General features: G+C 52.7%; 1 protein-coding gene across 16 annotated transcripts in view; it reads right to left on the minus strand.

Annotated features, from left to right (window-relative positions):
• Nucleotides 1-26923, minus strand: part of SYT2 (synaptotagmin 2) — an 88532-nt gene that overhangs the window by 14312 nt on the left and 47297 nt on the right. For 2 of the 16 annotated variants that reach the window (XM_021064564.2, XM_021064566.2), the window contains exon 1: nucleotides 16919-17420. The exons of 6 other annotated variants lie outside the window; for them this stretch is intronic. The gene's annotated coding sequence lies outside the window, so the exon portion shown is untranslated. Of the gene's footprint in view, nucleotides 1-15923; nucleotides 16165-16918; nucleotides 17421-18235; nucleotides 18392-19367; nucleotides 19708-26923 lie in introns of those variants that run through there. 8 more of the 16 variants (XM_084979469.1, XM_084979474.1, XM_084979465.1 and 5 more) reach the window with 7 other exon arrangements.

The following is a 26923-nucleotide window of genomic DNA, read 5'->3' on the forward strand; positions in this document are numbered from 1 at the left end:
TATCAGACAAAATAGACTTTAACACAAAGGCCATAAAGAAAGACAAAAAGGACACTCATTAATGATAAAGGGATCAATTCAACAAGAGGATTTTACACTCATCAAAATACATAAAACTAAAATACGTAAAACAAATGCTAATAGACATAAAAGGAGAAATCGATGGGAATACAATGATAGTAGGAGATTTTAATAACCCACTCACATCAATGGATACATCTTCTAGACAGCAAATCAACATGGCAACAGAGATCCTAAATGGCACAATAGAACCACTGGACTTAATGGATATTTTTAAGACATTGCATCCAAAATAAAAAGGAGTTCCCATCGTGGCGCAGCAGAAACGAACCCAACTGGGAACCATGAGGTTGCGGGTTTGATCCCTGGCCTGCTCAGTGGATTAAGGATCCAGTGTTGTGTGAGCTGTGGTGTAGGTAGAAGCTGCAACTCAGATCCCAAGTTGCTGTGGCTATAGCGTAGGCCAGCAGCTGCAGCTCCTATTTGACTCCCTAGCCAGTGAACTTCCATAGGCAGCAAGTACGGCCCTAAAAAGCAAAAACAAACAAACAAACAAACCTTGAGATGAGCAACAATGAAAACACAACCACACAAAATCTATGGGATGCCACAAAAGCAATAAAGCAGTTCTTAGAGGGAAGTTCATAGCAATTCAGGCCTTCCTCAAAAGAGAAGAAAAATCTCAAAGCAGCAGTTTAACCTACCACCTACAAGAATTGGAAAAAGAAGAACAAACAAAACCTAAAGTCTAGTATTCCCATTGTGGTGCAACAGATTAAGAATCCGAACAGTAGGAGTTCCCATCTTGGCCCAGTGGAAACAAATCTGACTAGGAAACATGAGGTTGCAGGTTCGACCCCTGGCCTTGCTCAGCAGGTTAGGATCTGGCATTGCCATGAGCTGTGGTGTAGGATGGCAGCTGCAGCTCTCATTCAACCCCTAGTCTGAGAACTTCTGTATGCCATGGGTGTAGCCCTAAAACAAACAAACAAACAAAAAAGGAATATAAAAATACAATACTTTCGGAGTTCCCTTTGTGGCTCAGTGGTTAACAAATCTGACTAAGAACCATGAGGTTGAGGGTTCGATCCCTGGCCTCGCTCAGTGGGTTAAGGATCCGGTGATGCCGTGAGCTGTGGGGTAGGTCGCAGACGCGGCTCGGATCCCGTGTTGCTGTGGCTGTGGCGTAGGATGGTGGCTACAGCTCTGATTAGACCCCTAGCCTGGGAACCTCCATATGCCAAGGGAGAGGCCTTAGAAAAGGCAAAAAGACAAAAAAAAAAAAAATGCAATACTTTTTAAAATTGCACCCACCAAAATTAAATACCTAGGAATAAACCTGACCAAGGAGGAAAGATTTGTATGCTGAGAACTATAAAACAATAATCAAGGATATTAAAGAGGATCCAAAGAAATGGAAAGATATCCCATGCTCCTGGATTAGAAGAATTAACATCATTAAAATGGCTATACCACCCAAAGCAATCTACAGATTTAATGCAATCCACATCAAATTACCCATGACATTTTTCACAGGCTAAAACAAACAACCCAAAAATTTTTATAGAATCATAAAAGACCCAGAATTACTAAAGCAATCCCGAGGAACAAAAACCAAGGAGGAGGCATAACTCTCCCAGACCTCAGGCAATATTACAAAGCCACAGTAATCAAGACAGTGTGGTACCGGTACCAAAACAGACAGACCAATGGAACAGAATAGAGAACCCAGAAACAAACTCAGACACCTATAGTCAATTCACCTTTGACAAAAGAGGTAAGAATATAAACTGGGGAAAAGACAGTCTCTTCAGCCAGTGGTGCTGGGAAAACTGGACAGCTGCATGTAAATCAATGAAACTAGAACACACCCTCACACCATGCACAAAAATAAACTCGAAATGTCTTAAAGACTTAAACAGAAGACAGGACATCTTAAAACTCCTAGAAGAGAACACAGGCAAAACATTCTCTGACATCAACGATACTAATGTTTTCTTAGGTCAGGCTCCCAAGGCATTAGAAATAAAACCAAAAACAAACCAATGGAACCTAATCAAACTTACAGGCTTTTCATAGCAAAGAAAACCATAAAAAAAAAAAGACAACTTATGGAATGAGAAAAAATAGTTTCAAACAATGCAACCAACAAGGGATTAATCTCCAAAATATACAAACAACTCATACAACTCAATAGCAAAAACAAACAACCCAAGTGAAAAATGGGCAGAAGACCCAAATAGACATTTCTCCAAAGAAGACATACAGATGGACAACAGGCACATGAAAAAATGCTCAACATCACTAATTATAAGAGAAACGCAAATCAAAACTAAAATGAGGTACAACTTCACATCGGTCAGAATGGCCATCATAAGTAAGCCTACAAATAACAAATGCTAGAGAGGATGTGGAGAAAAGGGAACCTTCCTGCACTGTTGGTGGGAATGTCAACTGGTACAACCACTATGGAAAACAGTATGGAGGTACCTTTAAAAACTAAATACAGAGTTACCATAAAATCCAGCAATCCCACTCCAGCTCATATATCCAGACGAAACAGTAATTCAAAGAAACATGAACCTCTAAGTTCATGGTGGCACTATTCACAATAGCCAAGACATGGAAACAACCTAAATGTCCAATGACAGAGGAATGCATTAAGAAGATGTGGTACTTATACACAATGGAATACTACTCAGCCTTGAAAAATAAAATAATGCTATTTGCAGCAACATGGATGGAACGAGAGATTCTTATACTAAGTGAAGTGAGCCAGAAAGAGAAAGACAAATACCATATGATATCACTTATATCTGGAATCTAATATATGGCACAAATGAACCTATCTACAGAAGAGAAACAAACTCATGGACTTGGAGAACAGACTTGTGGTTGCCAAGGGGGAGGGGGAGGGAGTGGAAGGAACTGGGAGTCTGGGCTTAATAGACGTGAACTATTGCATTTGGAGAGGATAAGCAATGAGATCCTGCTGTAGAGCACAGGGAACTATATCTAGTCACTTGTGATAGAACATGATAGAGGATAATGTGAAAGGAAAAAAAGAATGTATATATATGTATAGCTGGGTCTCTTTGCTGTAGAGCAGAAACTGACAGAACATTGTAAATCAACTTTAATTTAAAATTTTTTAGGAGCTGCCATTGTAACTCAGTGGTTAATGAATCTGACTAGGAACCATGAGGTTGCAGGTTTGATCCCTGGCCTTGCTCGGTGGGTTAAGGATCTGGCATTGCCATGAGCTGTGGTGTAGGTTGCAGACGTGGCTCGGATCCCGCATTGTTGTGGCTCTGGTGTAGACTTGGCAGCTACGGTTCTGAGTAGACCCCTAGCCTGGGAACTTCCACATGCCACGGGTGCGACCCTAGAAAAAGCAAAAAGACCAAAAAAAATAAAATAAAATAAAATAAATTTTTTAAAAAAAAGAAATGAGGACATACTCAGACACCTCTGAGACAACATTAAACGTACCAACATTCATGTTATAAGTGTCTAAGAAGGAGAACAGAGAGATAATATTGTATTTAAATATTATAGCTGAAAATTCCTGAAAATTGAAAAAGAGGACACACCCTTAAGTCCAGGAAGCACAGAGAGTCCCATACAGGATGAACACAACACAAACACACCAAGACATGTATTAATCAAACTAACAAAAAATAAAGACAAAGAATACTAAAAACAAGAGGAAAGCAACAAACAATATACCAGGGAATCCCCACAAGGTTATCAGCTGATTTTACAGCAAAAACTCTGCAGACCAGAAAGAAACAAAACAATATATTTAAAGTGAAGAAGGGAGGAGTTCACATCATGGCTAGTGGCTAACAAACCCAAATAGGATCCATAAGGATGTGGGTTCAATCCTTGGCCTCACTCAGTGGGTTAAGGATCCAGCATTTCCATGAGCTGTGGTAAAGGTCACATATATGGCTTAGATCCTGTGTTGCTGTGGCTGTGGTGTAGGCTGACACCTGAAGCTTCAATTTGACCCCTAGCCTGGGAGCCTCCATGTGCCATGGGTGCAGCTCCAAAAGAAAAAAGAAAAAAAAAAAAAAAACCCTAAAAAGCAAAAAATAAAATGATATAAAATAAAGTGAGAAAAGGGAAAAACCTACAACCTAGAATGCTCTACCCAGCAAGGCTCTCATTCAGATCACAGAGGAATCAACAGACAAACAAAAGCTGAGAATTCATCACCACCAAACCAGCTTCACAACAAATGCTAAAGGAACTTCTCTAGGTGAAAAGGAAAAGGCCATAGGAGTTCCCATCATGGTCAATGGGTTTAGACTCCTATATAGTGTCCAGGAGGATGTGGGGTCAATCTCTAGCCTCGCTCAGTGGGTTAAGGATCCAGAGTTGCCATCAGCTATGGTATAGGTCGCAGACATGGCTTGGATCTGGCATTCCTGTGGCTGTGGTGTAGGTGGGCAGCTGCAGCTCCACTTTGACCCCTAAGCTGGGAACTTCCGTATGCCGCAGGTGCAGCCCTAGAAAGCAAAACAAACAAACAAAAAAAAAAAAACCAAAAAGATGCAAGTAAGATCTGGCATTGCTGTGGCTGTGGCAAAAAGCCAGCAGCTCCAGCTCCGATTCAACCCCTAGCCTGGGGACTTCCATGTGCTGCAAGTGTGCCATAAAAAGAAAACATAATAAAATAAATAAATCCAAAGCAATTAACCAAATGACAGTAAGAACATACATATGGCTAATTATATTAAATGTAAATGGATTAAATGCTCCAACCAAAAGACACAGACTGGCTGAATGGATACAAACGCTAGACCTGTATATATGTTGTCTTTAAGAGACCCACTTCAGTTCTAGGGACACATACAGACCGAAAGTGAAAGGAGGGACAAAGACATTCCATACAAATGGAAATCAAAAGAAAGCTGGAGTAGCAGTACTCATATCAAACAAAATAGACTTTCAAATTAAAATGGTTACAAGAGACAAAGAAGGACATTACGTAATGATCAAAGGATCAATTCAAGAAGAAGATATAACAATTGTAAATATATGCACCCACTACAGAAGCACCTCAACATATAAGGCAACAACTAATGGCCTTAAAAAGAGAAACTAGGAGTTCCTGTTGTGGCTCAGTGGAAAGGAATCTGACTAGGAACCATGAGGTTGTGGGTTTGATCCCTGGCCTCGCTCAGTGGGTTAAGGATCCGGCATTGCTATGAGCTGTGTTCTAGGTTGCACACATGGCTTGAATCCTGCATTGCTGTGGCTGTGGTGTAGGTCACAGACATGGCTAGGGTCTGGTGTTGCTGTGGCTCTGGCATAGGCTGGCAGCTGTAGCTCTGACTCAACCCCTAGCCTGGGAACCTCCATATTCCATGAGTGCGGCCCTAAAAAGCAAAAAAAAAAAAAAAAAAAAGAGAGAGAGAAACTAAAAATATTACAATAATAGTGGGGGACTTCAACACCCCACTCACAGCAATGGACAGATCGTCCAGACAAAAAAAATCAAAAAGTAAACCTAGGCCTTAAATGACTCAGTGGACCAGAAGTTCTCACCATGGTGCAGTGGGTTAAAAATCCGAATGCAGCAGCTGGGGTCGCTGCAGAGCTGTGGGTCTGACCTCTGGCCCAGCGGAGTGGGTTAAAAGATCTGGTGTTGCTATAGCTGCGGTATAGGTCGCAGCTGGGGCTCAGATTCAATCCCTGGCCCAGGAACTTCTAGATGCTATTACAGGTACAGCCATAAAATAAAGGGGAAAAAGTTATGAAATAGACCAGATAGACTTAATTGAAATATATATATATAAGATCCAAAAGCAACAGAATATATATTCTTCTCAAGCACCCGTGGACACATGGACCATCCTCCAGGATAGATCACATTCTGAGCCACAAATCAGACCTGGCTAAATTTAAGAAAATTGAAATCACATTAAGCATCTTTTCTGACCCCAAGGATATAAGACAAGAAATTAACCACAAGAAAAACATGCAAAAAACACAAACACATGGAGGCTAAACAATACGCTACTAAACAACCCATGGATCACTGAAGAAATCAAAGAGGAAATCAAACAATACCTAGAGACAAATGGCAATAAAAACACAATCATCTAAAACCTATGGGAGGAGTTCCCATCATGGCTCAGCAGTAACCAACCCAACTAGGATCCATAGGATGTGGGTTCGATCCCTGGCCTTGCTCCGTGGGTTAAGGATCCCGCATTGCCATGAGCCGTGGTGTAGGTCGCAGATGTGGCTTGGATCTTGCATTGCTATGGCTGTGGTGTAGGCCGGCAGCTGTAGTTCCGATTTGACCCCTAGCCTGGGAACCTCCATATGCTGCAGGAGCAGCCCTAAAAAGCAAAAATAAAAATAAAACATAAAACCTACGGGATGCAGCAAAAGCAGTTCTAAGAAGGAAGTTTATAGCAATACAATCTCACCTCAGGAAATAAGAAATATCTCAAATAAACAACCTAGACTTACCCCTCAATCAACTAGAGAAAGAAGAATAAACAAAACCCCAAGTTAGTAGAAGGAAAGAAATCATAAAGGTGATGGCAGAAATAAATGAAATAGAAATGAAGAAAACAATAGAAAAGATCGGTGAAACTAAAAGCAGAATTCCTGGTGTGGCTGAGTAGGTTAAGGACCCAACACTGTTTCTGTGAGGATATGGGTTCAATCCCTGGCTGGTTAAGGATCCAGCATTGCTGCAAGATGCAGCATAGGTCACAGATGCAGCTCGGATATAGTGTTGCTGTAGCTGTGGCAGAGATTGCAGCTGCACCTCCAATTCAACCCCTGGCCCAGGAACTTCCATGTGCTGCAGGTGCAGCCATAAAAAGAAAAAAAAATGCTAATTATTAGAGAAATGCAAATCAAAACAAATGTGAGGTCTCACATGGGTCAGAATGCGATCATCATAAAGTCTACAAACAGGAGTTCCCACTGTGGCTCGGCAGTGATGAGCCTGACTGGTATCCATGAGGATGCTGGTTCAAGCTCTGTCCTCGCTCAGTGGATTAAGGATCTGCCATTGGCGTGAGCTTTGGTGTAGGTCGCAGACGTGGCCCGGATCCCATGTTGCTGTGGCTGTGGCAAGGCTGGCAGCTGCAGTTCTGATTTGACCCTTAGCCTGGGAACTCCCATATGGCACACGTGTGGCCGTAAAAAAAAAAAAAAAAGGTCTACAAACAATAGATGCTAGAAAGGGTACGGAGAAAAAGGAACCCTCTTACACTGTTGGTGGGAATGTAAATTGGTGCAGCCACGGAGAACAGTATGGAAGTTTTTTTAAAAAGTAAATACAGAACTACAACTTGATCCAACAATTCCACCCCTGGCATCTGACCCGGAGAAAACCATGACTCGAAAAGATACATGCATCCCTATTTTCATTGCAGCACTATTCACAACAGCCAAGACATGGAAACAACCTAAATGTCCAACAAAAGATGAATGGATTAAGAAGATATAGTACATACACACGACGGACTACTACTCAGCCACAAAAAAGAACAAAATAATGCCATTTGCAGCAACATGGATGGACCTAGAGATTCTCAGACTAAGTGAAGTAGGTCAGACAGTGACAGATAAACATCGTATGAGATTGCTTATATGTGAAATCTTTAAAAAAGGATACAAAAAATAAAATAAAATAAAATAAAAAAGGCTACAAATGAACTTATTTGCAAAACAGAAACAGACTCATAGACTTTGAAAACAAACTTACGGTTATCAAAGAGATAGAGGGGAGGGAGGGACTGGGGGTTTGAAAACGGTAAATGCACACTTTTATGCATGGAATGGATGGTCACCGGTGACGTGTGACCTGCTGTCTAGCACAGGGAACGCTACTCAACGTTCTGTGGTGGCCTTTATGGGAATGGCTATGCATACATGCGTGGCTGAATCACTTCGCAGTATGGCAGAAATCAACACAACATTGTAAATCGACTATAATTCAAAAAAATTTAAATTAAAAAAAAAGAATGGAAAAAATAAATACATAAAAAATAAAAATAAAAAAGGAGTTCCCATCGTGGCGCAGTGGTTAACAAATCCAACTGGGAACCATGAGGTTGCAGGTTCGATCCCTGGCCTCGCTCAGTAGGTTGGGGATCTGGTGTTGCCATGAGCTGTGGTGTAGGTCGAAGATGCGGCTCAGATCCTGCATTGCTGTGGCTGTGGTGTAGGCTGGCATCCATAGTTCCAATTAGACCCCTAGCCTGGGAACCTCCATATGCCATGGGAAGTGGCCCTAGACAAGGCAAAAAGACAAAAAGATAAAAAAAAAAAAAAAAAAAAGAATGGGTAGACAACAAGGTCCTTCTATATGGCACACAGAACTACATCTAGTCTCCTGGGATAAACCATAATGAGAGAAAAAGGATATATATACACATATAAGTCACTATGCTATACAAAATTGTACACACAATTAGCACAACACTGTAAATCAACCACATTTTTTGGTCACGCCCATGGCACGTGCAAGTGCCCAGGCCAATGTCCAAACCTGAGCCACAGCAGGAACAACACCAGAGCCTTAACCTGCTGAGCCGCCAGGGAGCTCCTCGACTAGACTTTAAATAAATTAATTAAATAAAAACCAAAAAAACTTAAATAAATAAATTAGTTAATTAATTGAATAAAAGCCAAAAAAAAAAAAAAAGAAAAGAAACAAGTCATCTTCCTAAAAGTGGTAGGAGACACAGACACACCTGTTTATGCCCTTCAATGCCATGTATTCTGCAGACTGAAGGTCCGTGGCTGTCCAACCCTGCGGCTCTACTGGTGCCATTTTTCCAACAGCCTTTGTTCACTCCGTGTTTCTGCATCACATTTTGGTAATTCTCACACTATTTCAAACTTCATTACTATATTTGCTGTGGTGAATCTCCGATCAGCAATCTTCATGTTACTATTGCAGTTGTTTTGGCATTTTTCAACACAGAGCGTCTTTTAATGCAGGTATGTGCCTAGAGGTAAGGCTGCTGCACATTTAACAGAGCCCAGTGTAGTGTCAACGTAACTTTCACACGCACAGGCAAACCCAAACTCTCTATGGCAGGGCATCATCACTTTTAACCAGTCCCCTGCATCCACAAACTGCACTGTACTAAACTGCAGTTGGAAGGTACCCAACTGCCTTCTGCACCTGACGAGCCATCCAGGAGCGACAAAATACTATGTTTTGACTTGGTGGTTTAAATACTGCTATTTCCGGGCTTTTGATGGGGTGGGGGTCAGTGTAAGATCCCAGGACTCAACTACCGTGCTGCCACCATGCGGTGAGCCGGGAGCACTTCACTGGGACACGCTGCAGGGCTGAGCTGGACCCAGATGGGGTTACATCCCAGCTCTGGCCCCCACCTGAGGGACAGCAGTGTGGGGGGACAACAGGGCCAGGGCTGTTCAGTGAAGAGGAAGAATGTGGGAGCTGAGTCAGGACAGGCAGCTCAGCAAGACCTTAAAACACTGAGGAGCACAGGCCCTGGGGGGAGGGGGACGGGGGCTGAGCCCACCCGGCGGCCGAGGCAGGCTGCTTGGTGAGCGTGTGCCTGCAGCCACACCACCCCAGGCAGGGTGAGAGCAGACACGGACACCCACCGGCCACCTGCCCAGAGACACTCCCTGGGTTGCCTGGGTCCAGGGCCCCTCAGAATCCCTTTCCTATCCATCTAGTGTACAGGCTGTGGGACAGGACAGGCCTTTGCCCAAATCCTCCACCGCCACCTGCCAGCTCAGAGAAGGCACCTCCTCACCCTGGACCCCTCCCCCTAAAGCAGAGGCACTGCCCATCCCTGCTGGGGGTGGGGGGTAAGTGCTCTGTCCTCTAGGGCACACTCAGCTCAGCGCCTGGCACCCGCGGGAACTCTGACTAGCAGGTGCCAGGAAGCAGGGGACACAGAGTAAAGGAGGGTCCAGGAAAGCCTACACTCGATACAGCATGGACGACCCTGCAAACATTACGTGAGCGAAAGAAGCAAGTCACAAAAGACTACACGTTGTACGAGTCTATGTCTACGAAACATCCAGAAGAGACAGACAGACGGAAGGTAGGGGATCGGGGCAGCTGGAGCTTGGGAAAAGGGAGAATGGGAGTGCCCGCTGATGTATACAGTTGTCCTTTGGGGTGACTCGTGTTCTGAAGTTGGACAATGGTGGGTGACAACTCCGACCCTACTAAAAACCACTGAATCCGAAAGGAGGGAAACACATCTCAGTCAAGCTGTGTTTTAAAGGAAAAAGCCTTTGTCGCCCAAAGAGAAGGACAGCCCCTCGGGGCTGGACAGGACAACGGGCTCAGAGGGCCCATAGTACGGCCAGGAGGTGCAGGGTCTGACACTGGACTGTGTGGCACTGACCTCCAAGTGCAGGGCTCTTTCCTGAAGCATCTCCAGAGACTGAATCCAGCCTGACCCCCAAGATCCAGGGGAACCCCTCTGCTCCCTCTACTGAGGAGCCACTCAGCTACCTCCTCTCATGCCAGCTTCCTGACAGAAGGCGCTCAGTGGGATTGGAGGTCAAGGCCAAGGTCACAGGAGACAGGTCCAGCCTGGGACCCTACGCTTCCAACCACTGCCCCACACCTCCTCTGGGAAGGCTGGGGGTGGGATAGATGAGACGCAGTGGACTCCAGGGCGTGCACTCGCCATGGAGGTGACCTTGCCGGCCACCTCGGCAAAGCCACTCACCTCCGGGACTCTTGGTGAAAGGGTATTTCAGAAGAGACTTTGAGGAGACTTCCAGAAACTGACATTTCCAAGGCCTGAGCACCTCTGGCGCAGCCCCCCCTCCGTACCCACCACTCGCCCCAAAGGATGAGCCAGAGGATGATGGGCAGAGGGACCACTCAGCTTGTGCCTTGGGTACCTACAGCCTGCTCACCCCTCGTCCTCAGCAGAGACTCACGGCCAAATCATCAGCTTGCTACTCTCCACAAGTCAGGTTGGTGCCACCCCCTCCAAGGAGGGGACAAGACCACCATGGACCATGGTCCTGGGCTTGCTGGCAGGAAAGCTGCTGAAGGCCCCGAGTCACATCCCTCCCCAGTCCTTGCACTGCAGACAGCCTGGCCGCGGGTGTGGAGGAAGGAAGCCCCTTTCCCGCCCCAGGGATCACCAGCAGGTGTCCCAGCTTGAAGGGGACACTCCTACCAGCCCACCCTGCTCACATAACCACAGACCACATCCAGGAACCCCCGCCTCCCTGCTAAGGAGCACTGAGACACAAAGCTGCCACCCCCTCTCCTGGCTGAGTACAGAAGAGCGGACACTGGGAGATGGCACAGCCCGGAGCCACCAGGAACCTGCGTGTCCTTTCTGGGAGAGCAGCCCACTGGGTTTGGTGAAAGTCAACAGGCCAGCACCTCGGCCAGGAAGCCTGTCCGGGAAGAGCTGAGGCCGGAGGAGGCCAGCATCTCAAACCATCATCCAGGACATCTGGGGAGACATGAGGGAGGCGGTCACCCTTCTGCACGTTTTCAGAGGGGACCACTCGCCTGGAGCCACGTGCGGTAACTTCGCAGTGAGGTCACTGGATTCCAGGTCCTTCTGACCAAGTACGGTCACATCCTTGTCACACCCCCATCCCCGGCTCCCACGCTGTACTTCTCTATCTGCAAAAATGTCCCCTTCGGTATCGAGAACTGCAGTACCAACAACGGCTAAATCTTTAGCGCACTTACTATTCTTAGAGCTTCATATAAATATTAATACGTGAAATCTTCCCATCCACACTGTGGCATACCAACTATTTTATTTCCACCTTAAAGATGCGGAAACTGAGTACCGAGGGTTACAGGAATTCAGCCAGGAGGCGGGGAAGTGACAGAGGCCGCGACGCTGAGCACCTGCGCGATGCAAGGGCAGCACCCCAGCCCCCACCAGGATGGGCCCCTGGAGATGTGGTGAGTCCCTGACCAGGGCCAGAAGCTGGGCTGGACTCCCACCCGGGCCATGTGCTGGGGCCCGCAGGGGACAGGCTGCAATCTGCCTCCAACCAGCCAGCCGCCCTCAAGTCCCAGCCTGGTGAGCAGTGGGGAGCAGGCTGGAGGCGGCTCTGTGCTGGCCGAGCAGATCAGGCTACAGGGCTGGCTGGGCAGAGCCGGGCCCGGGCCTGCGCTGGCTCACTCCACTGAGCTGCCCCAGGTCCAAAGTTCCACACAGCTGGTCCTCCATGGTAGGAGGTTGCCCTACCCGTCCGCTCTCCAGGGACCGCCAGCCTCATGATCACTGGGGGCCACGGAACCAGTGAGCCTTGAACCAGCAGCCCTAACCTCCAGGACCATCACCGTGGCCTCTCCAGGGGCAGTGACAAGGCCAGTGCATGCCCAAGAGGGTGAGGGGCTGGCTGGATCCACTCATGGTTCCCCTCCTGGAGGACACACGAAGCGCTGGGGTGCCCAGGAAAGGGCAGGAAGTCCTTTCTTGGGCCTCCCCGAGCCTTTCCTGCTGTAGTGCAGCCCTGGTGCCTCACACAAGAAGCACTGCTGCCTCCAAAAGCTCCCTTTGTTGAACTGCGAACCCAAAGCCATCAAAGCAGCCACAGATGCCACGGGCCCGGGAGCTGCATTTCAGTGGAGAAAAGGCTGCAGGCTCTGGCCCTCCTCCCCCCAGGCCCTCCCTAAGTGCAGGACACAGAGAACAGGCAGCAGGATGCAGAGGAGGAAGACGGAAAGATAGCAAAACAAAAGCAGAGGGGAAAAAAAATCATTCCCGGCTGCCCTTGACCTGACAAGAACCTCTCGCATCTCTCCCTGGGCCCCAGCCGACAGGGAAGCCAGCCCAAGCCCCGCTCCCAGGGCCATCTGCTCCAAGGCCATTCTGCAAAAGTCCCATTTCCCGGGGAAGCTGGAAGCTGGGGAGGCGCCAGCCCCAAAACAATAAGATTTATCAAGGGTCAGGCTGCCAGGACGGAGTCACAGGATGGAGCTGGAGGCTTATCTAAGGCGGCGATGCTGAGACAGCCAAAGTCAAGGGCTAAGACCGCAGGCCCCACACGCCATGACCTCTCTTTGCAGGACCACTCCCTCCATGCATCCCAAACTGGATTTAGCTCCCTGCCTTTGCCACTGGACAAATATTGACTCTTTCACTGGGCGGGTGTCCCCGATGGAAGTGAGTCCAGGGGCTGGCCACCGTCTCTTCTCACCAGGCAAGGCCGGCTGTCACGGAACAGCTCGGGCAGGGGCCGGCGGAGACCAGCCAAGAGCCAAAGCCAAGAATGAAAATCTGGGTCTTGGAAGTCGTTTCTGCCTCTCTGAGCTCTCTCCCTTCCCCACGCCCACTGGGTTTGTTTCTCTGGCTGTCCTGCTGCCGTGTGGCCTGTCGGACCCCAGGGAAGCAGGGCAAGCTCCGGCCACATCTCTCACCCTCCTGGGCCTCGGTGCTCTAACCTGCCTTTGAACACAGGACCTGATGCTCACACGTCCTTTCCACTGCAATCAAGGCCCTGCCCATGTGCTGCAATTTTAGAAGAGATGGAAATTAACTAACTGCTCATAAAGGGCGCTGGACTGAGGGTCCACAGGGCAAGGGCAGCCCCGTTTCCTTTTCTTTTTCTTTTTTCCTCTTTGCTTTTTAGGGCCGCACCCACAGTATATGGAGGTTCCCAGGCCAGGGGTCCAATCAGAGCTGTAGCCGCCGGCCTATACCACAGCCACAGCAAGGCCAGATCCAGTCGCATATGCGACCTACACCACAGCTCACGGCAACACCAGATCCTTAACCCACTGAGTGAGGCCAGGGATCGAACCTGCAACCTTATGGATCCTAGTTGGGTTCCTTAACTACTGAGCCACAGAGGGAACTCCCTACAGCCCCATTTCTGAGGCTCACATGCTGTGTGACGCAGGGAAGGTGCTCCCCCTCTCTGAGCCCAGGTTCTCTGTCACCAAAATCGGATACTGAGTGAGACGATGCCCATGGCCCTGTCCAGTAGGCCAGCTGTGGATCCATTCACCTGACATGGCTCTTGGGCAGCAAGGCCTTTTCTCCAAGACCTTACGTTCCAGCCCTTTCCTTCTGACTAACCTTGAATGGAGGCTGTCACCAGGGGCCTTCTGTTAGCCTGCAGACTCCTCTCTGCAGCCTCCACCCCAAGGCCCTGTGACATGAGCCACGGTGTCCAGCTCCCGAACTCAACGCACAGCACAGCAAGAAGAGGATGAGGAAGGTAGGGCTTTCTCAAAAGCCTGTGTGCGGTGACATCTGTGGGACAGCAGGTTCTTCCTCTAACCTGAGTCCCTTCTGTGATGACACAGAACCTATGCTTAGTTCACATCCCGGGAGTTTTATATAAATTATTCCCATGTAATCTTCAGAAAAACATGGGAATAATTCCTAAAAAGGAGATAACATTATTCTCATTTCACAGATGGCATGACTGAGGCTCAGAGAGGTTAAGCGCTTCACCTCAATTCACAGAGCTAATAAGAAAGGAGCCAAAATAAGAGGCTGGACCTGTCTGCCTGCAAACTCTTTGCTCTTGACCGTCAGCTTCTCTGTGTTTGTTGTTGCTTTTTTTAGGGCCGCACCTGCAGCACATGGAGGCTCCCAGGCTAGGGGTCGAATCAGAGCTGCAGCTGCCGGCCTACCCCAGAGCCACAGCAACGCCAGATCCAAGCCGAGTCTGCCACCTACACCACAGCTCACGGCAATGCCAGATCCTTAACCCACTGAGCGAGGCCAGGGATCGAACCCTTGTCCTCATGGATATTAGTTGGGTTCCTTAACTACTGAGCCACAACGGGAACTCCTGGACCCCCATCAGGTGACCACTGAGGTATGGCAGGAAGTGAGACAAGGGAACTGCAAAAGACAAATGGAATGTCTAGTGGTCTCTTTCTTTCCCATGAAGTTTCTGCTGCAGAATCACTCTGATGGTCCAACAGAGAGACAGAGAGAGGGAGGCAGGGCCGCTGTCCCAATTCTGCAGGGAAGCTCCGAAACCTGCGGAGCTCACCCCGAGTGCCCACAGCCCCGCTCCTCTGGCCTCTGTTGGCCCAGCTCCCCATGTGTCTTCATCGTTCTCAGCAGCCACCGCCGCTCAGGACTTGGCAGCCTCCACATCAGGTCAAGCATCAGACCTGTGGTTCTTATTCACTCCTCCACAATGTACAAACGCCACAGCTGTTACTTCCTTCTGACAACTAACCAAAGCTCAAGGATGTGAGTGACGTGGTCAAGGTCACACGACCAACGACCAGCAAAGCCCGGGTCTCCTGGAATGCACGGAAGGGGCGCATGGGCCTGACAGCGACCCACTCATACAGGGTACCGAGCCATCTCTACTCGGGGGACATCCCAAGGCCACCTGCCCCATCACCCAGCCAGGCCCACTTCGTCCAATCAGACTCCAACCAGGAACTGCAGCCACTGCCTCAAGGCTTAGAGGGTCCCGAAAAGTTACCCACTTCAGTTCCTCCCATGTTTGGTGAGGAAAGCCGGCAAGGGGCTTATCCAAGGTCACACAAGGTCACACGGATGAGAGGCAGCGCCTAGAGGTAAACTCAGGCCTCCTATCTTAAACCAGGCTTCCCACAGTACCCTGAGCCCAGGGAGAAGCCATTTTCATCTCAACTGGAACAGAACCAGAAGCATCCCTAGGGATCCGGTCAGACTGTCCTCTGGCAGAGCCTCGAGGGGCACAGCAGGTGCCCTAGGCCGGGGGTCACTGAGTACAGACCATCATCCTCACCTACCTAGAGGCAAGCATGACCTTGAGATCCCCACTGAAGCCCAGGCCTCTTGACCCGCCTTTCTGGAAACTTTCTGCAGAGAAGGCTCTGCCCCTGCAAAGAAAGCCCACGGTGCTGGAGATTCAGAGTGGGAAGAGATGTAGGTTTCACAGCCCTGCTGCCTTTGTGGGAGGAGAGAGCTACACACCTTCTGCAGAGGCAAGATCACAGACGGATGCGCTGGCCACGCGCCCCGCAGGCGGCAGGACTGGGAGAGAATTCAGCCGTCATAAACTCCAAACCCCATTCTCCCCATGAAGATACTGAGGCCGGAGAGGGGAGTGGGTTGTCCAAGGTCATACGCAGGATCAGAATGGAAACTTCCTGACTCCCCCTGGCACGCTGGAAGCACGGCTCCACACTGCCACCCACCTCCCCAGGAAGTAAGCGTCAAGCTCTGCACAGAGGCGGGCAGGCGCCGCGCCGAGGCCGGGGCAGATGCACCTGGGGGCTTGCTCCCCCGCCCCCCTGCCCCCACGCGTCCCCCCTCCCGACTGGGGCACCACGCACCCCAACACCCTGAGGTTCAGAGATGTGCAGCAGCTCGTCCAAGGTCACTCAGCAAAATGAGTAGAGCATGCGCTCCGAATGCCCCGCTGCCCCTTCCCCACCCCCACTCTGGTCTCTCCAAGCTCCCGGAGGTTTTGGGGACCTCGCTTCCTCCGATGTACCGAGCCCGGCGCTCGCTGGAGTACGGAAAAGTTTCAGGGAGAGAAAAGGGCGGAAGATGCCGCGGCCCATCCCAGACCAGACGGCCGCGGCAGGACGGCAGGACGGGGGATGCGAAAAGGAAGCCAGGTTCCCGGCGCGCCCAGCTCTGCGCCAGGCAGCCCCCGAGCCCTTCCTTCTTCGACCCGCGCCCACTCCCCACTGCACACGCACTCCATCCACCCTCCGCGACACCCCTTCCCGCGGCTGTCGACGAGGGCAAGGGGTTCCCGGGATAATTCAGGACACCTCCCCCGTGACGAACTGGGTAACCCCGGCGCAAATGGCCTTCCGGAGCCCAGTTCCCCAACGTGAGCTCCGTCCTGCCCTGGGTTTATCCGCTGTGCGAGAGCCCGGTGTCAGAGAGCCCCAGGTGTGCGCCCGCGCCCCCCACCCCCGGCCGCAGTCGCAGGTGCCCCGCATGGCTCCTCTTACCGGGGACGTTCGGGAGCGGTGGGCCTGAGCTCGTGGAGAGGGCGGCGGGCGGGACGGCCGCGGTCCCAGAGTCCAGGCCCCCCTCCGCACTTCCCGGCGGCCCGGCCGCTGCGGCTCTGCTCCGCGCGCCGGCTCCCTCGCGCGCTGCAGTAGTAACACCTGCCCCGCTCCCGCCCGCCAATTAAGATGCTCCTCACATCCGCCTGCACGCGGCGCGGGCCGGCCCTCCCTCCCAGGGCGATCCCCGCCGGCCGCCGCGCAGGCCCCCTGCCTCGCGATCCCGCCTGCGCGCCGTCCCCTCTCAGGCCTTGGCCGCGGTGGCGGGAGCGAGGGCGACCAGCTGGGGGGCGTGCGCGCGAGACGCGGGCGGCGAGAGGGTTCGACCGCGCGCCCCTGGAGAAGTTTGGGGTGGGCGGGGCCGGGCGCGCGCCCCTGGAGCCCCGCGGGGAGCTGCGCGCTGCGGAGGCGCCCCCGCCCGCTGCGCGCCCCCCTGCGACACTCCCACGGCACCCCGCCACCCACGGGCTTTCCGGGCCTCTCGGGCGCCGGGATTGGCTGGGAAGGGCGGCGGGGCGGGGGGTCCTCCCCGCGCCGGGAACCGGCTAGCGGGTGGGAGGGAGCCGATTTGCTTCAGAGGATAAAGATGAAGGTTTTCCCGAGTCGAGGAAGGGAAGAAAAGGAAGCGAAAGGGAGCGTTGCAGACAAAAGGGGCGGGAGAAGCGGGGTCGTCCGGCCCCACCGCCCCGACCGCCGCCGCCTAGCGCCCGTCGGTGGGTGGAATCGGGGCCCGGGGCTCTCCTGAGTCTGGGGAGGGGAGAGCGTGGGCGGAGGGGGCCAGCGAGGAAGAGGAAGTGTGTGGGGCGCAGCACCTCGGACCCGCTGCCTGATGGGACCCCACCGCGAGGGCTCTGGGGACCACTCTGCTTCTCCTTCTCGGGGAGGGCAAGGCCTGGGCCCCCTGAGCACAGAGGCAGGTACTCCCTACACTTCCAGGGAGGGAGGGGCAGGGGGGACGCCAACCCTGGCGTCCCTCCCGAACCTCATCTTCAATCCTCAGCTCCCACCGCCCACATCTCAGGACCCCAGTTCAGCCACGTGGAGCTTATGCTGGTGAAAGGCCACCCCCATCCCGACGTCCCCCCTCCCCATGCTTGGCCTCACCCCCTCCACCCTTAGCAACTCCTCCCTGCCAGCTCCTGGTCTGCATACTCAGAATCCTGAATCAAGTTTGGGGTTCGACTCAGGAAGGGACAACCCCAAATCCTGTGGTGGGGGGAGCGATTACTCTGGCTTCCACGGGGGCAGAGTCGAGGATACCTGCAAAGCCCTGCTTCTCTGCCCTCCTCCCCGCGTCCCCAGCCCCCAGCCACATCCTCGGAGCTGGGCCACTGCAGTGCCGCTGCCGCACTGCTGCTCCGCGCTGGGCTGGAGCCTCTCTTTAGAACGGCAGCCAGTCACGGACCCGGGTCTGCAGAAAACGCTGACTCGGGGACTTCTAGGCTGCAAGCGCTGAGGGCGTGTGTGCCACCCGCCTACCTGGCGGGGCTGCGCACGGGTGGGAAGGGGACAGGACTGATGCCCCAGGCCCTCCAGTCAGTTCTGCACACCTCTTGCCATTCCTCAGATGGAAAGGGCACCCAGGGTCAAGGGCTCAAGGTCAGCTGTTCAGCAGGAGGGCACCAGAGGTTTCCTCCACACCTCCATTCCCAGCACCAGCTGCTGATCTCCCACAGTGAGGGGCACCTGTCACCTGGCTGTCCCTCTTCTGTTTCTCCTTGGAGAAAGAAAGCCTTCTCTCTCAAAATCCCACAAGCGCGTCTTGCCAGGAGGAGGAAGGAAGCGGTTGAAAGTTCTGCACGCTGGATTCAGGTGATACGCTGGGATTTTCTGCTGCTCGGTCCCAGGACACCACCCTGCTTGGCAGAGAGACCTTGTGGCTTAAGGACTGGAATGTGATGCTGCCTGGATACAGGAGGATGGATGAAATGGCTTTTGTGGCTCGTTCTGGTAAAACGGATCCCCAAGCCTTACTCAAAGCTGCCTCCAGTAAAATGGTCTAATTACAGAAAACAAAGCATTTCTGCAGGACTGTCTGCTCTTTCTGAGAATACCTGTGTTTAAGGTCTGAGCTCCCTTCAGAGGGTCCCTTCCCTCCTGGGGGGCAGGGAGTGAGCCAAGATGGGGAGGGGGGAGCTTAGAGCCCCTCCAGCACCAGAACCCTCCCCTCCCGGGGTGGGGGTAAGAGGAGCAAGGCAAGGAAGAGACAATTTTTCACTCTTTCATGGCAGAGGCGGCCCCCAAAGGTTTCTCAAGTTCTTGTGTCGGTGCCAAGTTAGGCCTGGAGCTCTTCTTGTACCCCAGATGCGTGGTCCCCAGGGCCTGGGTGCATCATGGCAGCTGCACCCCCCTCCCCAGGGACTGCTACTGCCCCCCCCATTGCCCATCCTACCCGGTCTTCTAGTGCCTCCTGTGCCAGCAGCCCCGCATGCTGCCCAGCCTCCAGCCTTATAGGGCACTGCCTTGTGCTCCAGCTGCACCGATCACCTTGCAGGTCCTGAAAGGGCTGTGCTCTTCCTGCCACAGAACCTCTGCACAAGAGGTCCCCTCAGTGGAGGACACCGTCCTCTCTTCCCACGCCCTTCATCCTGCGGGGCTCGTTCCCTGGTGCCTCCTGCACGGTGCTTCACCTCTGCAGCACTGGTCACCCTTGTCACTTATGCTTTTTATCTCCCCCTTCCTGGACTGGAAGCTCCCTCCCTCAATAAACCTTGCTGGTTCTGAGGCTCGGTGTTCTTGAACCCTGGCACTGCCACTTGTATACCACATGACCTTGGGCTAATTGTGCAGCCTCTCTAATTGTGCAGGTGGCTTCTCACCTGCAGCAGGGATTCTAATTCTAAAACAGAGTTACTGTGGGGCTTACCGGGCGATGCATGTGCACAGACTAGCACAGCGCCATTCCCAGTGCCCAGTGTCGGCTCCTGCTGGTGAGGAGGGAACAGAGAAATGGATGGGGCTCCCTACCACCAGCCTTCTCCTGCTCCCACCCCTACCTGTTCTCCCTTAGCAGTTCCGGGACCCTCACTTCTTCCCTTGGCTGCCCCTCCCCACCCCAGCCGGGCCCCTCCTGTGTCCACAGCCAGGTCCTAGGCTTTGCCCTGCTTTGCCCTCAGCTGCGGCACAGCCTTGGGGTGGAGCCCTGGTGGCTGTCATGCCTTCCATCGTGATCTGCACCAGCATCACCAAAAATCATCCCTGGTTAAGTCTACCTGCCCCGGTGCCTCCTCTGCAGGGACCCCCAAGCTGCCCCTGATGCTGGGATGATCTGGTGGGGGCCCATCAGAGGGCCCCAAGGGGACGTGGGGACTTCGTCACCTCCCTGGATGGGCTTTCTGTTGCTGTTCCATGTCATCCTTCCTGTCTGGTCTAGCCCTTCCCCCCAGCCCTGCAGCCCGACCCACCACCACCACCACCACTGCTCCCCTGGAGCGGTAGGCAGAGGTGGCCTCACCAGAAACTCCCACCCGAGCCCAGCCCCAGCTGAATGAGGGGACAGGAAGGAGGAGGGGAGAGAAGAGGGCTCTTGAAAGGCTCTTCCCCTTGACCGAGTGCCCTCCCCACTCCAGACCTGTCCAGACAAAGTAATGATGACTCTCAGCCCTTCCCTTCCAGAAACGCAGCAACTGGATTTCCACAGAGAGCTTCTAAATCCTGCCATCACTGCCGTGCTCATGCCAACCCTCCCCGCCCCTCTCCCTGAGCTTCACTGGACAATCTGAGCAGCTGGGGCCACAGCCTCTGAAGGACTGGACATTCATACCCACCCCAGGTGACTCGGAGAACATCATGCTAAAAGCGTGGACTCGGGGAGTTCCCGTTGTGACTCAGTGGTTAACGAATCTGACTAGGAACCATGATGTTGTGGGTTCAATCCCTGGCCTTGCTCAGTGGGTTAAGGATCTGGCATTGCCGTGAGCTGTGGCGTAGGTTGCAGATGTGGCTCAGATCCCACGTTGCTGTGGCTCTGGTGTAGGCCAGCAGCTGCAGCTCCAAGGAGACCCCTAGCCTGGGAACCTCCATATGCCCCGGGTGGGGCCCTAAAAAGACAAAAAGACAAAAAAAAAAAAAAAAAAAAAGACTCAGAAGCCAGATGCCAGGTTCATATCCTGGCTCTGCCACTTAGCGGCTGTGTGACCTTGGACAAGTGACTTAACCTCTTTGTGCCTCCTCTGTGAAATGGGAGCAAAAATGCTTTCCACCTTGTACAATCATTGTGAATATTGCCTCAGTGAAAAAAACACGTAAAGAACGTAGAACAGGGAGTTCCCCTTGTGGCTCAGTGGGTTAAGACCCAACTAGTATCCATGAGGATGTGGGTTCGATCCCTGGCCTCACTCAGTGAGTTAAGGATCCTGCGTTGCTGCGAGCTGTGGTGTAGGCCAGCAGCTGCAGCTCCAATTCAACCCCCAGCTTGAGAACTTCCATATGCCACAGGTGTGGCCCTTAAAAAAAAAAAAAAGGAGGAATGCGGGAGTTCCCGCCATGGTGCAACAAGATCCAACAGGATCAGAAGTATCTCTGGAGCATCAGGACACAGGTTCCATCCCTAGCCCCGGCGCAGTGGGTTGAAGATCCAGCATTACCAAAGCTGTGGTATGGGTCACAGCTGTGGCACAGATCTGATCCCTGGCCTGGGAACCCCATATGCCTCGAGGCGGCCAAAAGGGAAAAAAGAGGGAAGGAAGAATGCAGCTGATCAGACCTCACAACAGTGCCTGAGGGGCAGAGGGATGGACCCTGGGGCCGGGGGCAGTGTGTGTGTGGGGGTGATGGCCCTTGACCTTGTCTGACCTGGCCACCTGCTGAGAGATCCCCCAAATGGGTATTTCACCCCCAGGGGGTTCTCATTCTTTGAAAGAGAGTCAGGGGCACCAGCCGCAAGTGGGCAAGTGGCCCCCTAACATAAAGGACCTCACCAGGCAGCCTCCAAGGCCCCCAGACAAAGGCTGAGTGAGGCCGTCCTGGGGAGAAGAGGTTTCTGTAGAAGCAGGTGGGTGCGTGGAGCTAAGGAGGTTGGGGTTCTGAGCTCATGACCATGACAACACAAAGCACACACTGCGTGCTTTCCACGTGCCAGGTACTACGTTAATGTCTGATGCGAATTAACTTAATACTTAGGAAACCCCAGGAAAGTGGATTATTCCTATTCCCCTTTTACAGGCAGGAAATACAAGGCAGAGAGAGGTAAAGTAACTTGCCCAAGGTCACACAGCTAGTGGGTGGAAGACACAGCATCTGAAGGCTGGTGTTCTGCCCCTGAGATTGCACCCCACCCCCTCTGCCACCTGCCTAGCTGGTCTATTAGGCCCTCATTCCTAACCATGAGCCGGATGGGGTGAGGAAGCTGGGTCCTACCTAACCTGACAGCTACCTTCTGAAATGGGTATCTGTCCCCAGCTCACAACCAAGAAAACTAAGGCTCAAAAGTGCAAATGGGAGCTCCCGCTGTGACGCAAGGGGATGCAGTGGCTTGGGAGCACTGGGACTTGGGTTCGTTCTCGGCACCGCAAGCGCATCCAGCATTGCTGCGGCTTAGTTCGAGGCTGCAGCTCGGATCTGATCCCTGGGGCCAGGGAGCTCCATATGCTGTGGGGTGTGGCGTCCCCCCACCCCCCAAAAAAAGCAGTGCAAGTGATTTGCCCCAGTTCACATAGTGGGAAAGTGCCAGAGCTGGGGTTCAGGTCCTGGCCTGCGGGGCACCCGCTCCAGGGCATCCTGCCCCCACCCAGGCCACACCAGGCTCTGTGGCTCCAGCCTCCCTGAACTAAGGAACAGGCCAACCTGGCGCCCCACACAGGCTTCTCCTGGATGTGAGTTGCGACCCCAAGGCCTCTCCAGCCCCAGGCAGATGCACAGGCATCTGAGAAGAGCAGGGTTTGGCAGAGGCCCCCAAAGAGGAAAACGAATGGGGTCTGAGCTCGGAGGAGCTTCCCAGAGAACCCAAGAAACTGAAAGAATCGACTCCCATGACTGTGGGTGTGTAATCGGCAAAGAGCGACTGTTTACGGCATGAGCTGCCCACCTGTGAGCTCCTGTGAGGTGCCCGGATGGCCACCTGCAGGTGAGGAGCACAGGTGTGTGTCTTCTGAAAGGAGAAGCCAGGAGGGACACCGCCCTTGCCCCCATGGACACGGGTTTACCTAGGACCATAAGCCCTGTAGGGCTGGGACACAGGCAGACCAGAAGGGTCAGCAGGTGTGTGGGGGGACATCGGGAGGGAGCAGGGACACCCCTGGACAGGGCGGGGAGCCTCGAGTGGGGGTTGTAAAAATGCCCTGGAGGGGCACCAGGTGCCCAAGAGTGTAGGGGCAGGAAGCACCGGGCAGAGCTGGAGGGGTGGTGGGTCCACACAGGCACAGCTGGCTTGCCAGCACTTTGCAGATAACGCATTCTCTCAGACTGAAGGTCGTGGCAGCCCTGAGTCCAGAAAGCCTATCAGCTCCATTTTTCGAACAGCCTTTGCCTACACTTCCCGTCTCTGCATCGCAATTTCATAATTCCCGCAATATTTCAAACTTTTCATTAGGTTTCTGTTAGTTACGATGAGCTGGGAGAGGATGGTTAGCGTTCTGTTTTGATTTGTTTCATTTTGCATTTTATGACCCCACCCGCGGCATATGGAAGTTCCCTGGGCCAGGGACTGAAGCTGAGCCATAGCTGCCACAACACCAGAGATCGAACCCAGGCCTCTAGAATAACCTGAGCTGCTACAGTCAGATTCTTAACCCATGGTGCCATGATGGAAACTCCCAATAAAGGGTTTTTTTGGTTTGCTTTTGTTTTTTTGTTTTTTTGTTTTGGCTTTTTAGGGCCGCACCTGCGGCATATGGAGGTTCCCACGCTAGGGGTCGAATCAGAGCTACAGCTGCTGGCCTACACCACAGCCACAGAAACTCGGGATCCCAGCTGCATCTTTGACCTATCACAGCTTATGGCAATGCCGAATCCTTAACCCACTGAGCGAGGCCAGGGATGGAACCCGTGTTCTCATGGATGCAAGTCAGGTTCGTTAACCGCTGAACCACAGTGGGAACGCCCAGTATTTTTTTGTCTTTTTTTTTTTTTTTTTTTTTTGTCTTTTCTATGGCCACACTCGCAGCATGTGGAGGTTCCCAGGCTAGGGGTCTAATCAGAGTTATTGCCGCCAGCCTATGCCACAGCCACAGCAACTCGGGATTCAAGCCGAATCTGCGACCTACACTACAGCTCACGGCAACGCTGGATCCTTAAGCCACTGAGCAAGGCCAGGGATCAAACTCGCAACCTCATGGTTCCTAGTCAGATTCGTTAACCACTGTGCCACGACGGGAACTCCGCAATAAAGTATTTTTAATTAAGGTTTGCACATTGTTTTTTTAGGCATATTGCCTTCACACAGTTAACAGATCACAGCATCGTGGGAACATAACTCCTGGAACCGGGAAGCAGAAAAGACTTGTGGGGCCCAGCCAGGCTGAAGGGGCAGCTGCGACCCCACAGGCAGGGGGCAGGGAGGAAGCCAGGCAGATGGAAAAGAAGCGGTCCTACTGCGAGGTCAGGCAGGTGAGGTGACCCTGGCGGGGCTTTGGGGGAGCAGTGGGCATGCACATCTAGGAGGAAGACTGCACACTGGGCTACTAGATGGGGTGGGGTGGGGGTCACCCAGTAAGAGCAGATGCAGGACAGGCAGGGGGTCGGAGGTGTCACCCAGTAAGGCGCACGCAGGGGGGTGGTGTCACCCAGTAAGCATGGGCGCACAGCAGGGATCACCCAGTAAGAGTGGGCGTACAACAGGCGGGGGGTCGGGAGTTCACGTTGGAAGCCCAGGCCAAGTTCAGGAGGAAACATCTGGGGGGCACTTGGAGACAAGGCACAGGAGGGCTTTGGAGGGGAGATGTGCCTTTGGAAGACACTGGTTCATGGGGGCGGGGGGGGGTGCAGCATGTGTATACTGACTCTGAAAATGTTAATAATTCAACAAGTGACAGCAACTGGCTTTGGTCCCAGACTTGAACCTAGGCTGGTCAGTTCTTGCTGCCTCAGCACAGGCCTCTCCTAGCTCCCACCTCAAGTCGGAGGAGCTGCGACATGCTCCAGAACCATCTCTTCTCCTTCCTAAAGGTCCTAACCCTAACCCCTAACCCTAACCCTAAAGGTCTGTGTGCGTTTTTTGTTCACATACCCAATTTACAGAACAGAAAGTTGAGGCAGGGTTTTACTAAGCCACACGCATTGACTGTAGAGTCTGACCATTCAGACCCCTCGGCTGGGAGCCGGCTCTTCCCCTCCAGTGGGTGGCTCTGAGCTCCTGGCCCTGATGCCTGGCTTGCTGGGCATGTGTCAGGGCTGTGGTGATGCCAAAGGACCATCCCCTGGGGCCGTGCACACGTGCGGGTCCTCAGCCCTCATCGCCTACTCCTCCTCCAACTGATGGCATCCTCTTCCCAGGACACTGTCCCAGGTCCACTTTGACACATCAGGCGGTCTTCCCTGCTTTCCATGTCCTTGAGGACAGTGGACGGAGTGCACAGTGACAGGACTCTGCCCCCAACGATGGGATGGCAGGAGGTTGCTTGCTGTGGCGTGGGGGTCCTCAGCCTCAGCCTCCAGTCGCCCGAGGGGCTGGGCCAGCCCCCACCCCAGAGATTCCATGTGCTCAGCGTGGGGACACCAGCCATTCTCTGCACAGCCCAGGGTGAACAGCCCTCCATGAAAATACCACAGCTCCAGGAGTTCCCGTCGTGGCGCAGTGGTTAACGAATCCAACTAGGAACCATGAGGCTGCGGGTTCGATCCCTGGCCTTGCTCAGTGGGTTAAGGAGCCAGCATTGCAGTGAGCTGTGGTGTTGGTTGCAGATGCGGCTCGGATCCCGTGTTGCTGTGGCTGTGGTGCAGGCCAGAGGCTATAGCTCTGATTCGACCCCTAGCTTGGGAACCTCCATATGCCGCAGGAGCGGCCCTAGAAATGGCAAAAAGACAAAAAAAAGGAAAAGAAAAATTGTCCCTGGAGCTGACTGGCTGTGTGACTTCAAACAACTCTTTCTCTCTGGGGTGACATCTCAGAGCCCCCCAAATCCATGTCTTTCCAGGAGGGTCAGGAAGATAATCGATGCACGGTCTCCAGGTGGCCCCGAGCTTGGAGCCCTGCCAGCCTGCTCTCAACCAGCTCTCACCCAGGCCCCAAACAGGGGGAATTAATGGAGTGTTCTAGCCTCATCCCTGGCCCAGAGCTTACCGGGGAAATGAGGGTGACATTGGTGCAAATAATTGAGTGTCTTTCCCAAAACGGTCGTCAGGCCCCACTGCTTTAGCTGCTGCTTAAATGGATGAGCTAATTAATTTAACTAATTGCTCCTGAGGCCAATATTTTCAGTCACGTGACCCTAGAAGGCTCGCTCTCCCAAGAAGGCCGCCAGGCTACCCACGGCCCCGAAAGGCCAGCTTCCTGCTGAGCCCGTGACAGCTTCCCCCACCAGTCTGACCTGCACTCAGCCCAACCCTTTATCCTGGAGGGGCCAGAACGGCTCCCTCTGAACCTGACTCCAGACTCACCCTGGCGATTCTCCGTCCATTGCGTGGCCTTCTGTTCACAACCTGCTTCACATGTCAAATGCATTGGGGGGCGAGCAGGGCAGTGATGAGGAAAGGAGATAGGACTGTGTCCTCGTGGGGCGTCCAGTCCACTAAGGGACCTGAGCCTGATCCAGCCACACGCCTGATCTACGCTACGCTCGGAGCCGTGAGGGAGCGTGGGTGGTGCTATAGGGCTATTAGACGGACCTCTCAGGGGGATCAAGGGCGGCTTCCTGGAGGAAGTGGCACCTGAACTGAGGCTGCAGAACCATTAACCAGGCAGAGTGAGCAGCCTCTGCACAATCCAGGAAAGAAGCGGTAACGGCTGGGCCGGGTGTTGGGATGAGGGGGGAGTGACCGTGTGGCATCAGGTTGATGTGGAGAGAGGGGGTC

The sequence above is a fragment of the Sus scrofa genome, chromosome 10, assembly GCF_054392235.1.
Source record: "Sus scrofa isolate SSC_HxYL_T2T_F1_AM1 chromosome 10, Sscrofa_HxYL_maternal_Yorkshire_Landrace_v2.0, whole genome shotgun sequence".
NCBI classification, from domain to species: domain Eukaryota; kingdom Metazoa; phylum Chordata; class Mammalia; order Artiodactyla; family Suidae; genus Sus; species Sus scrofa.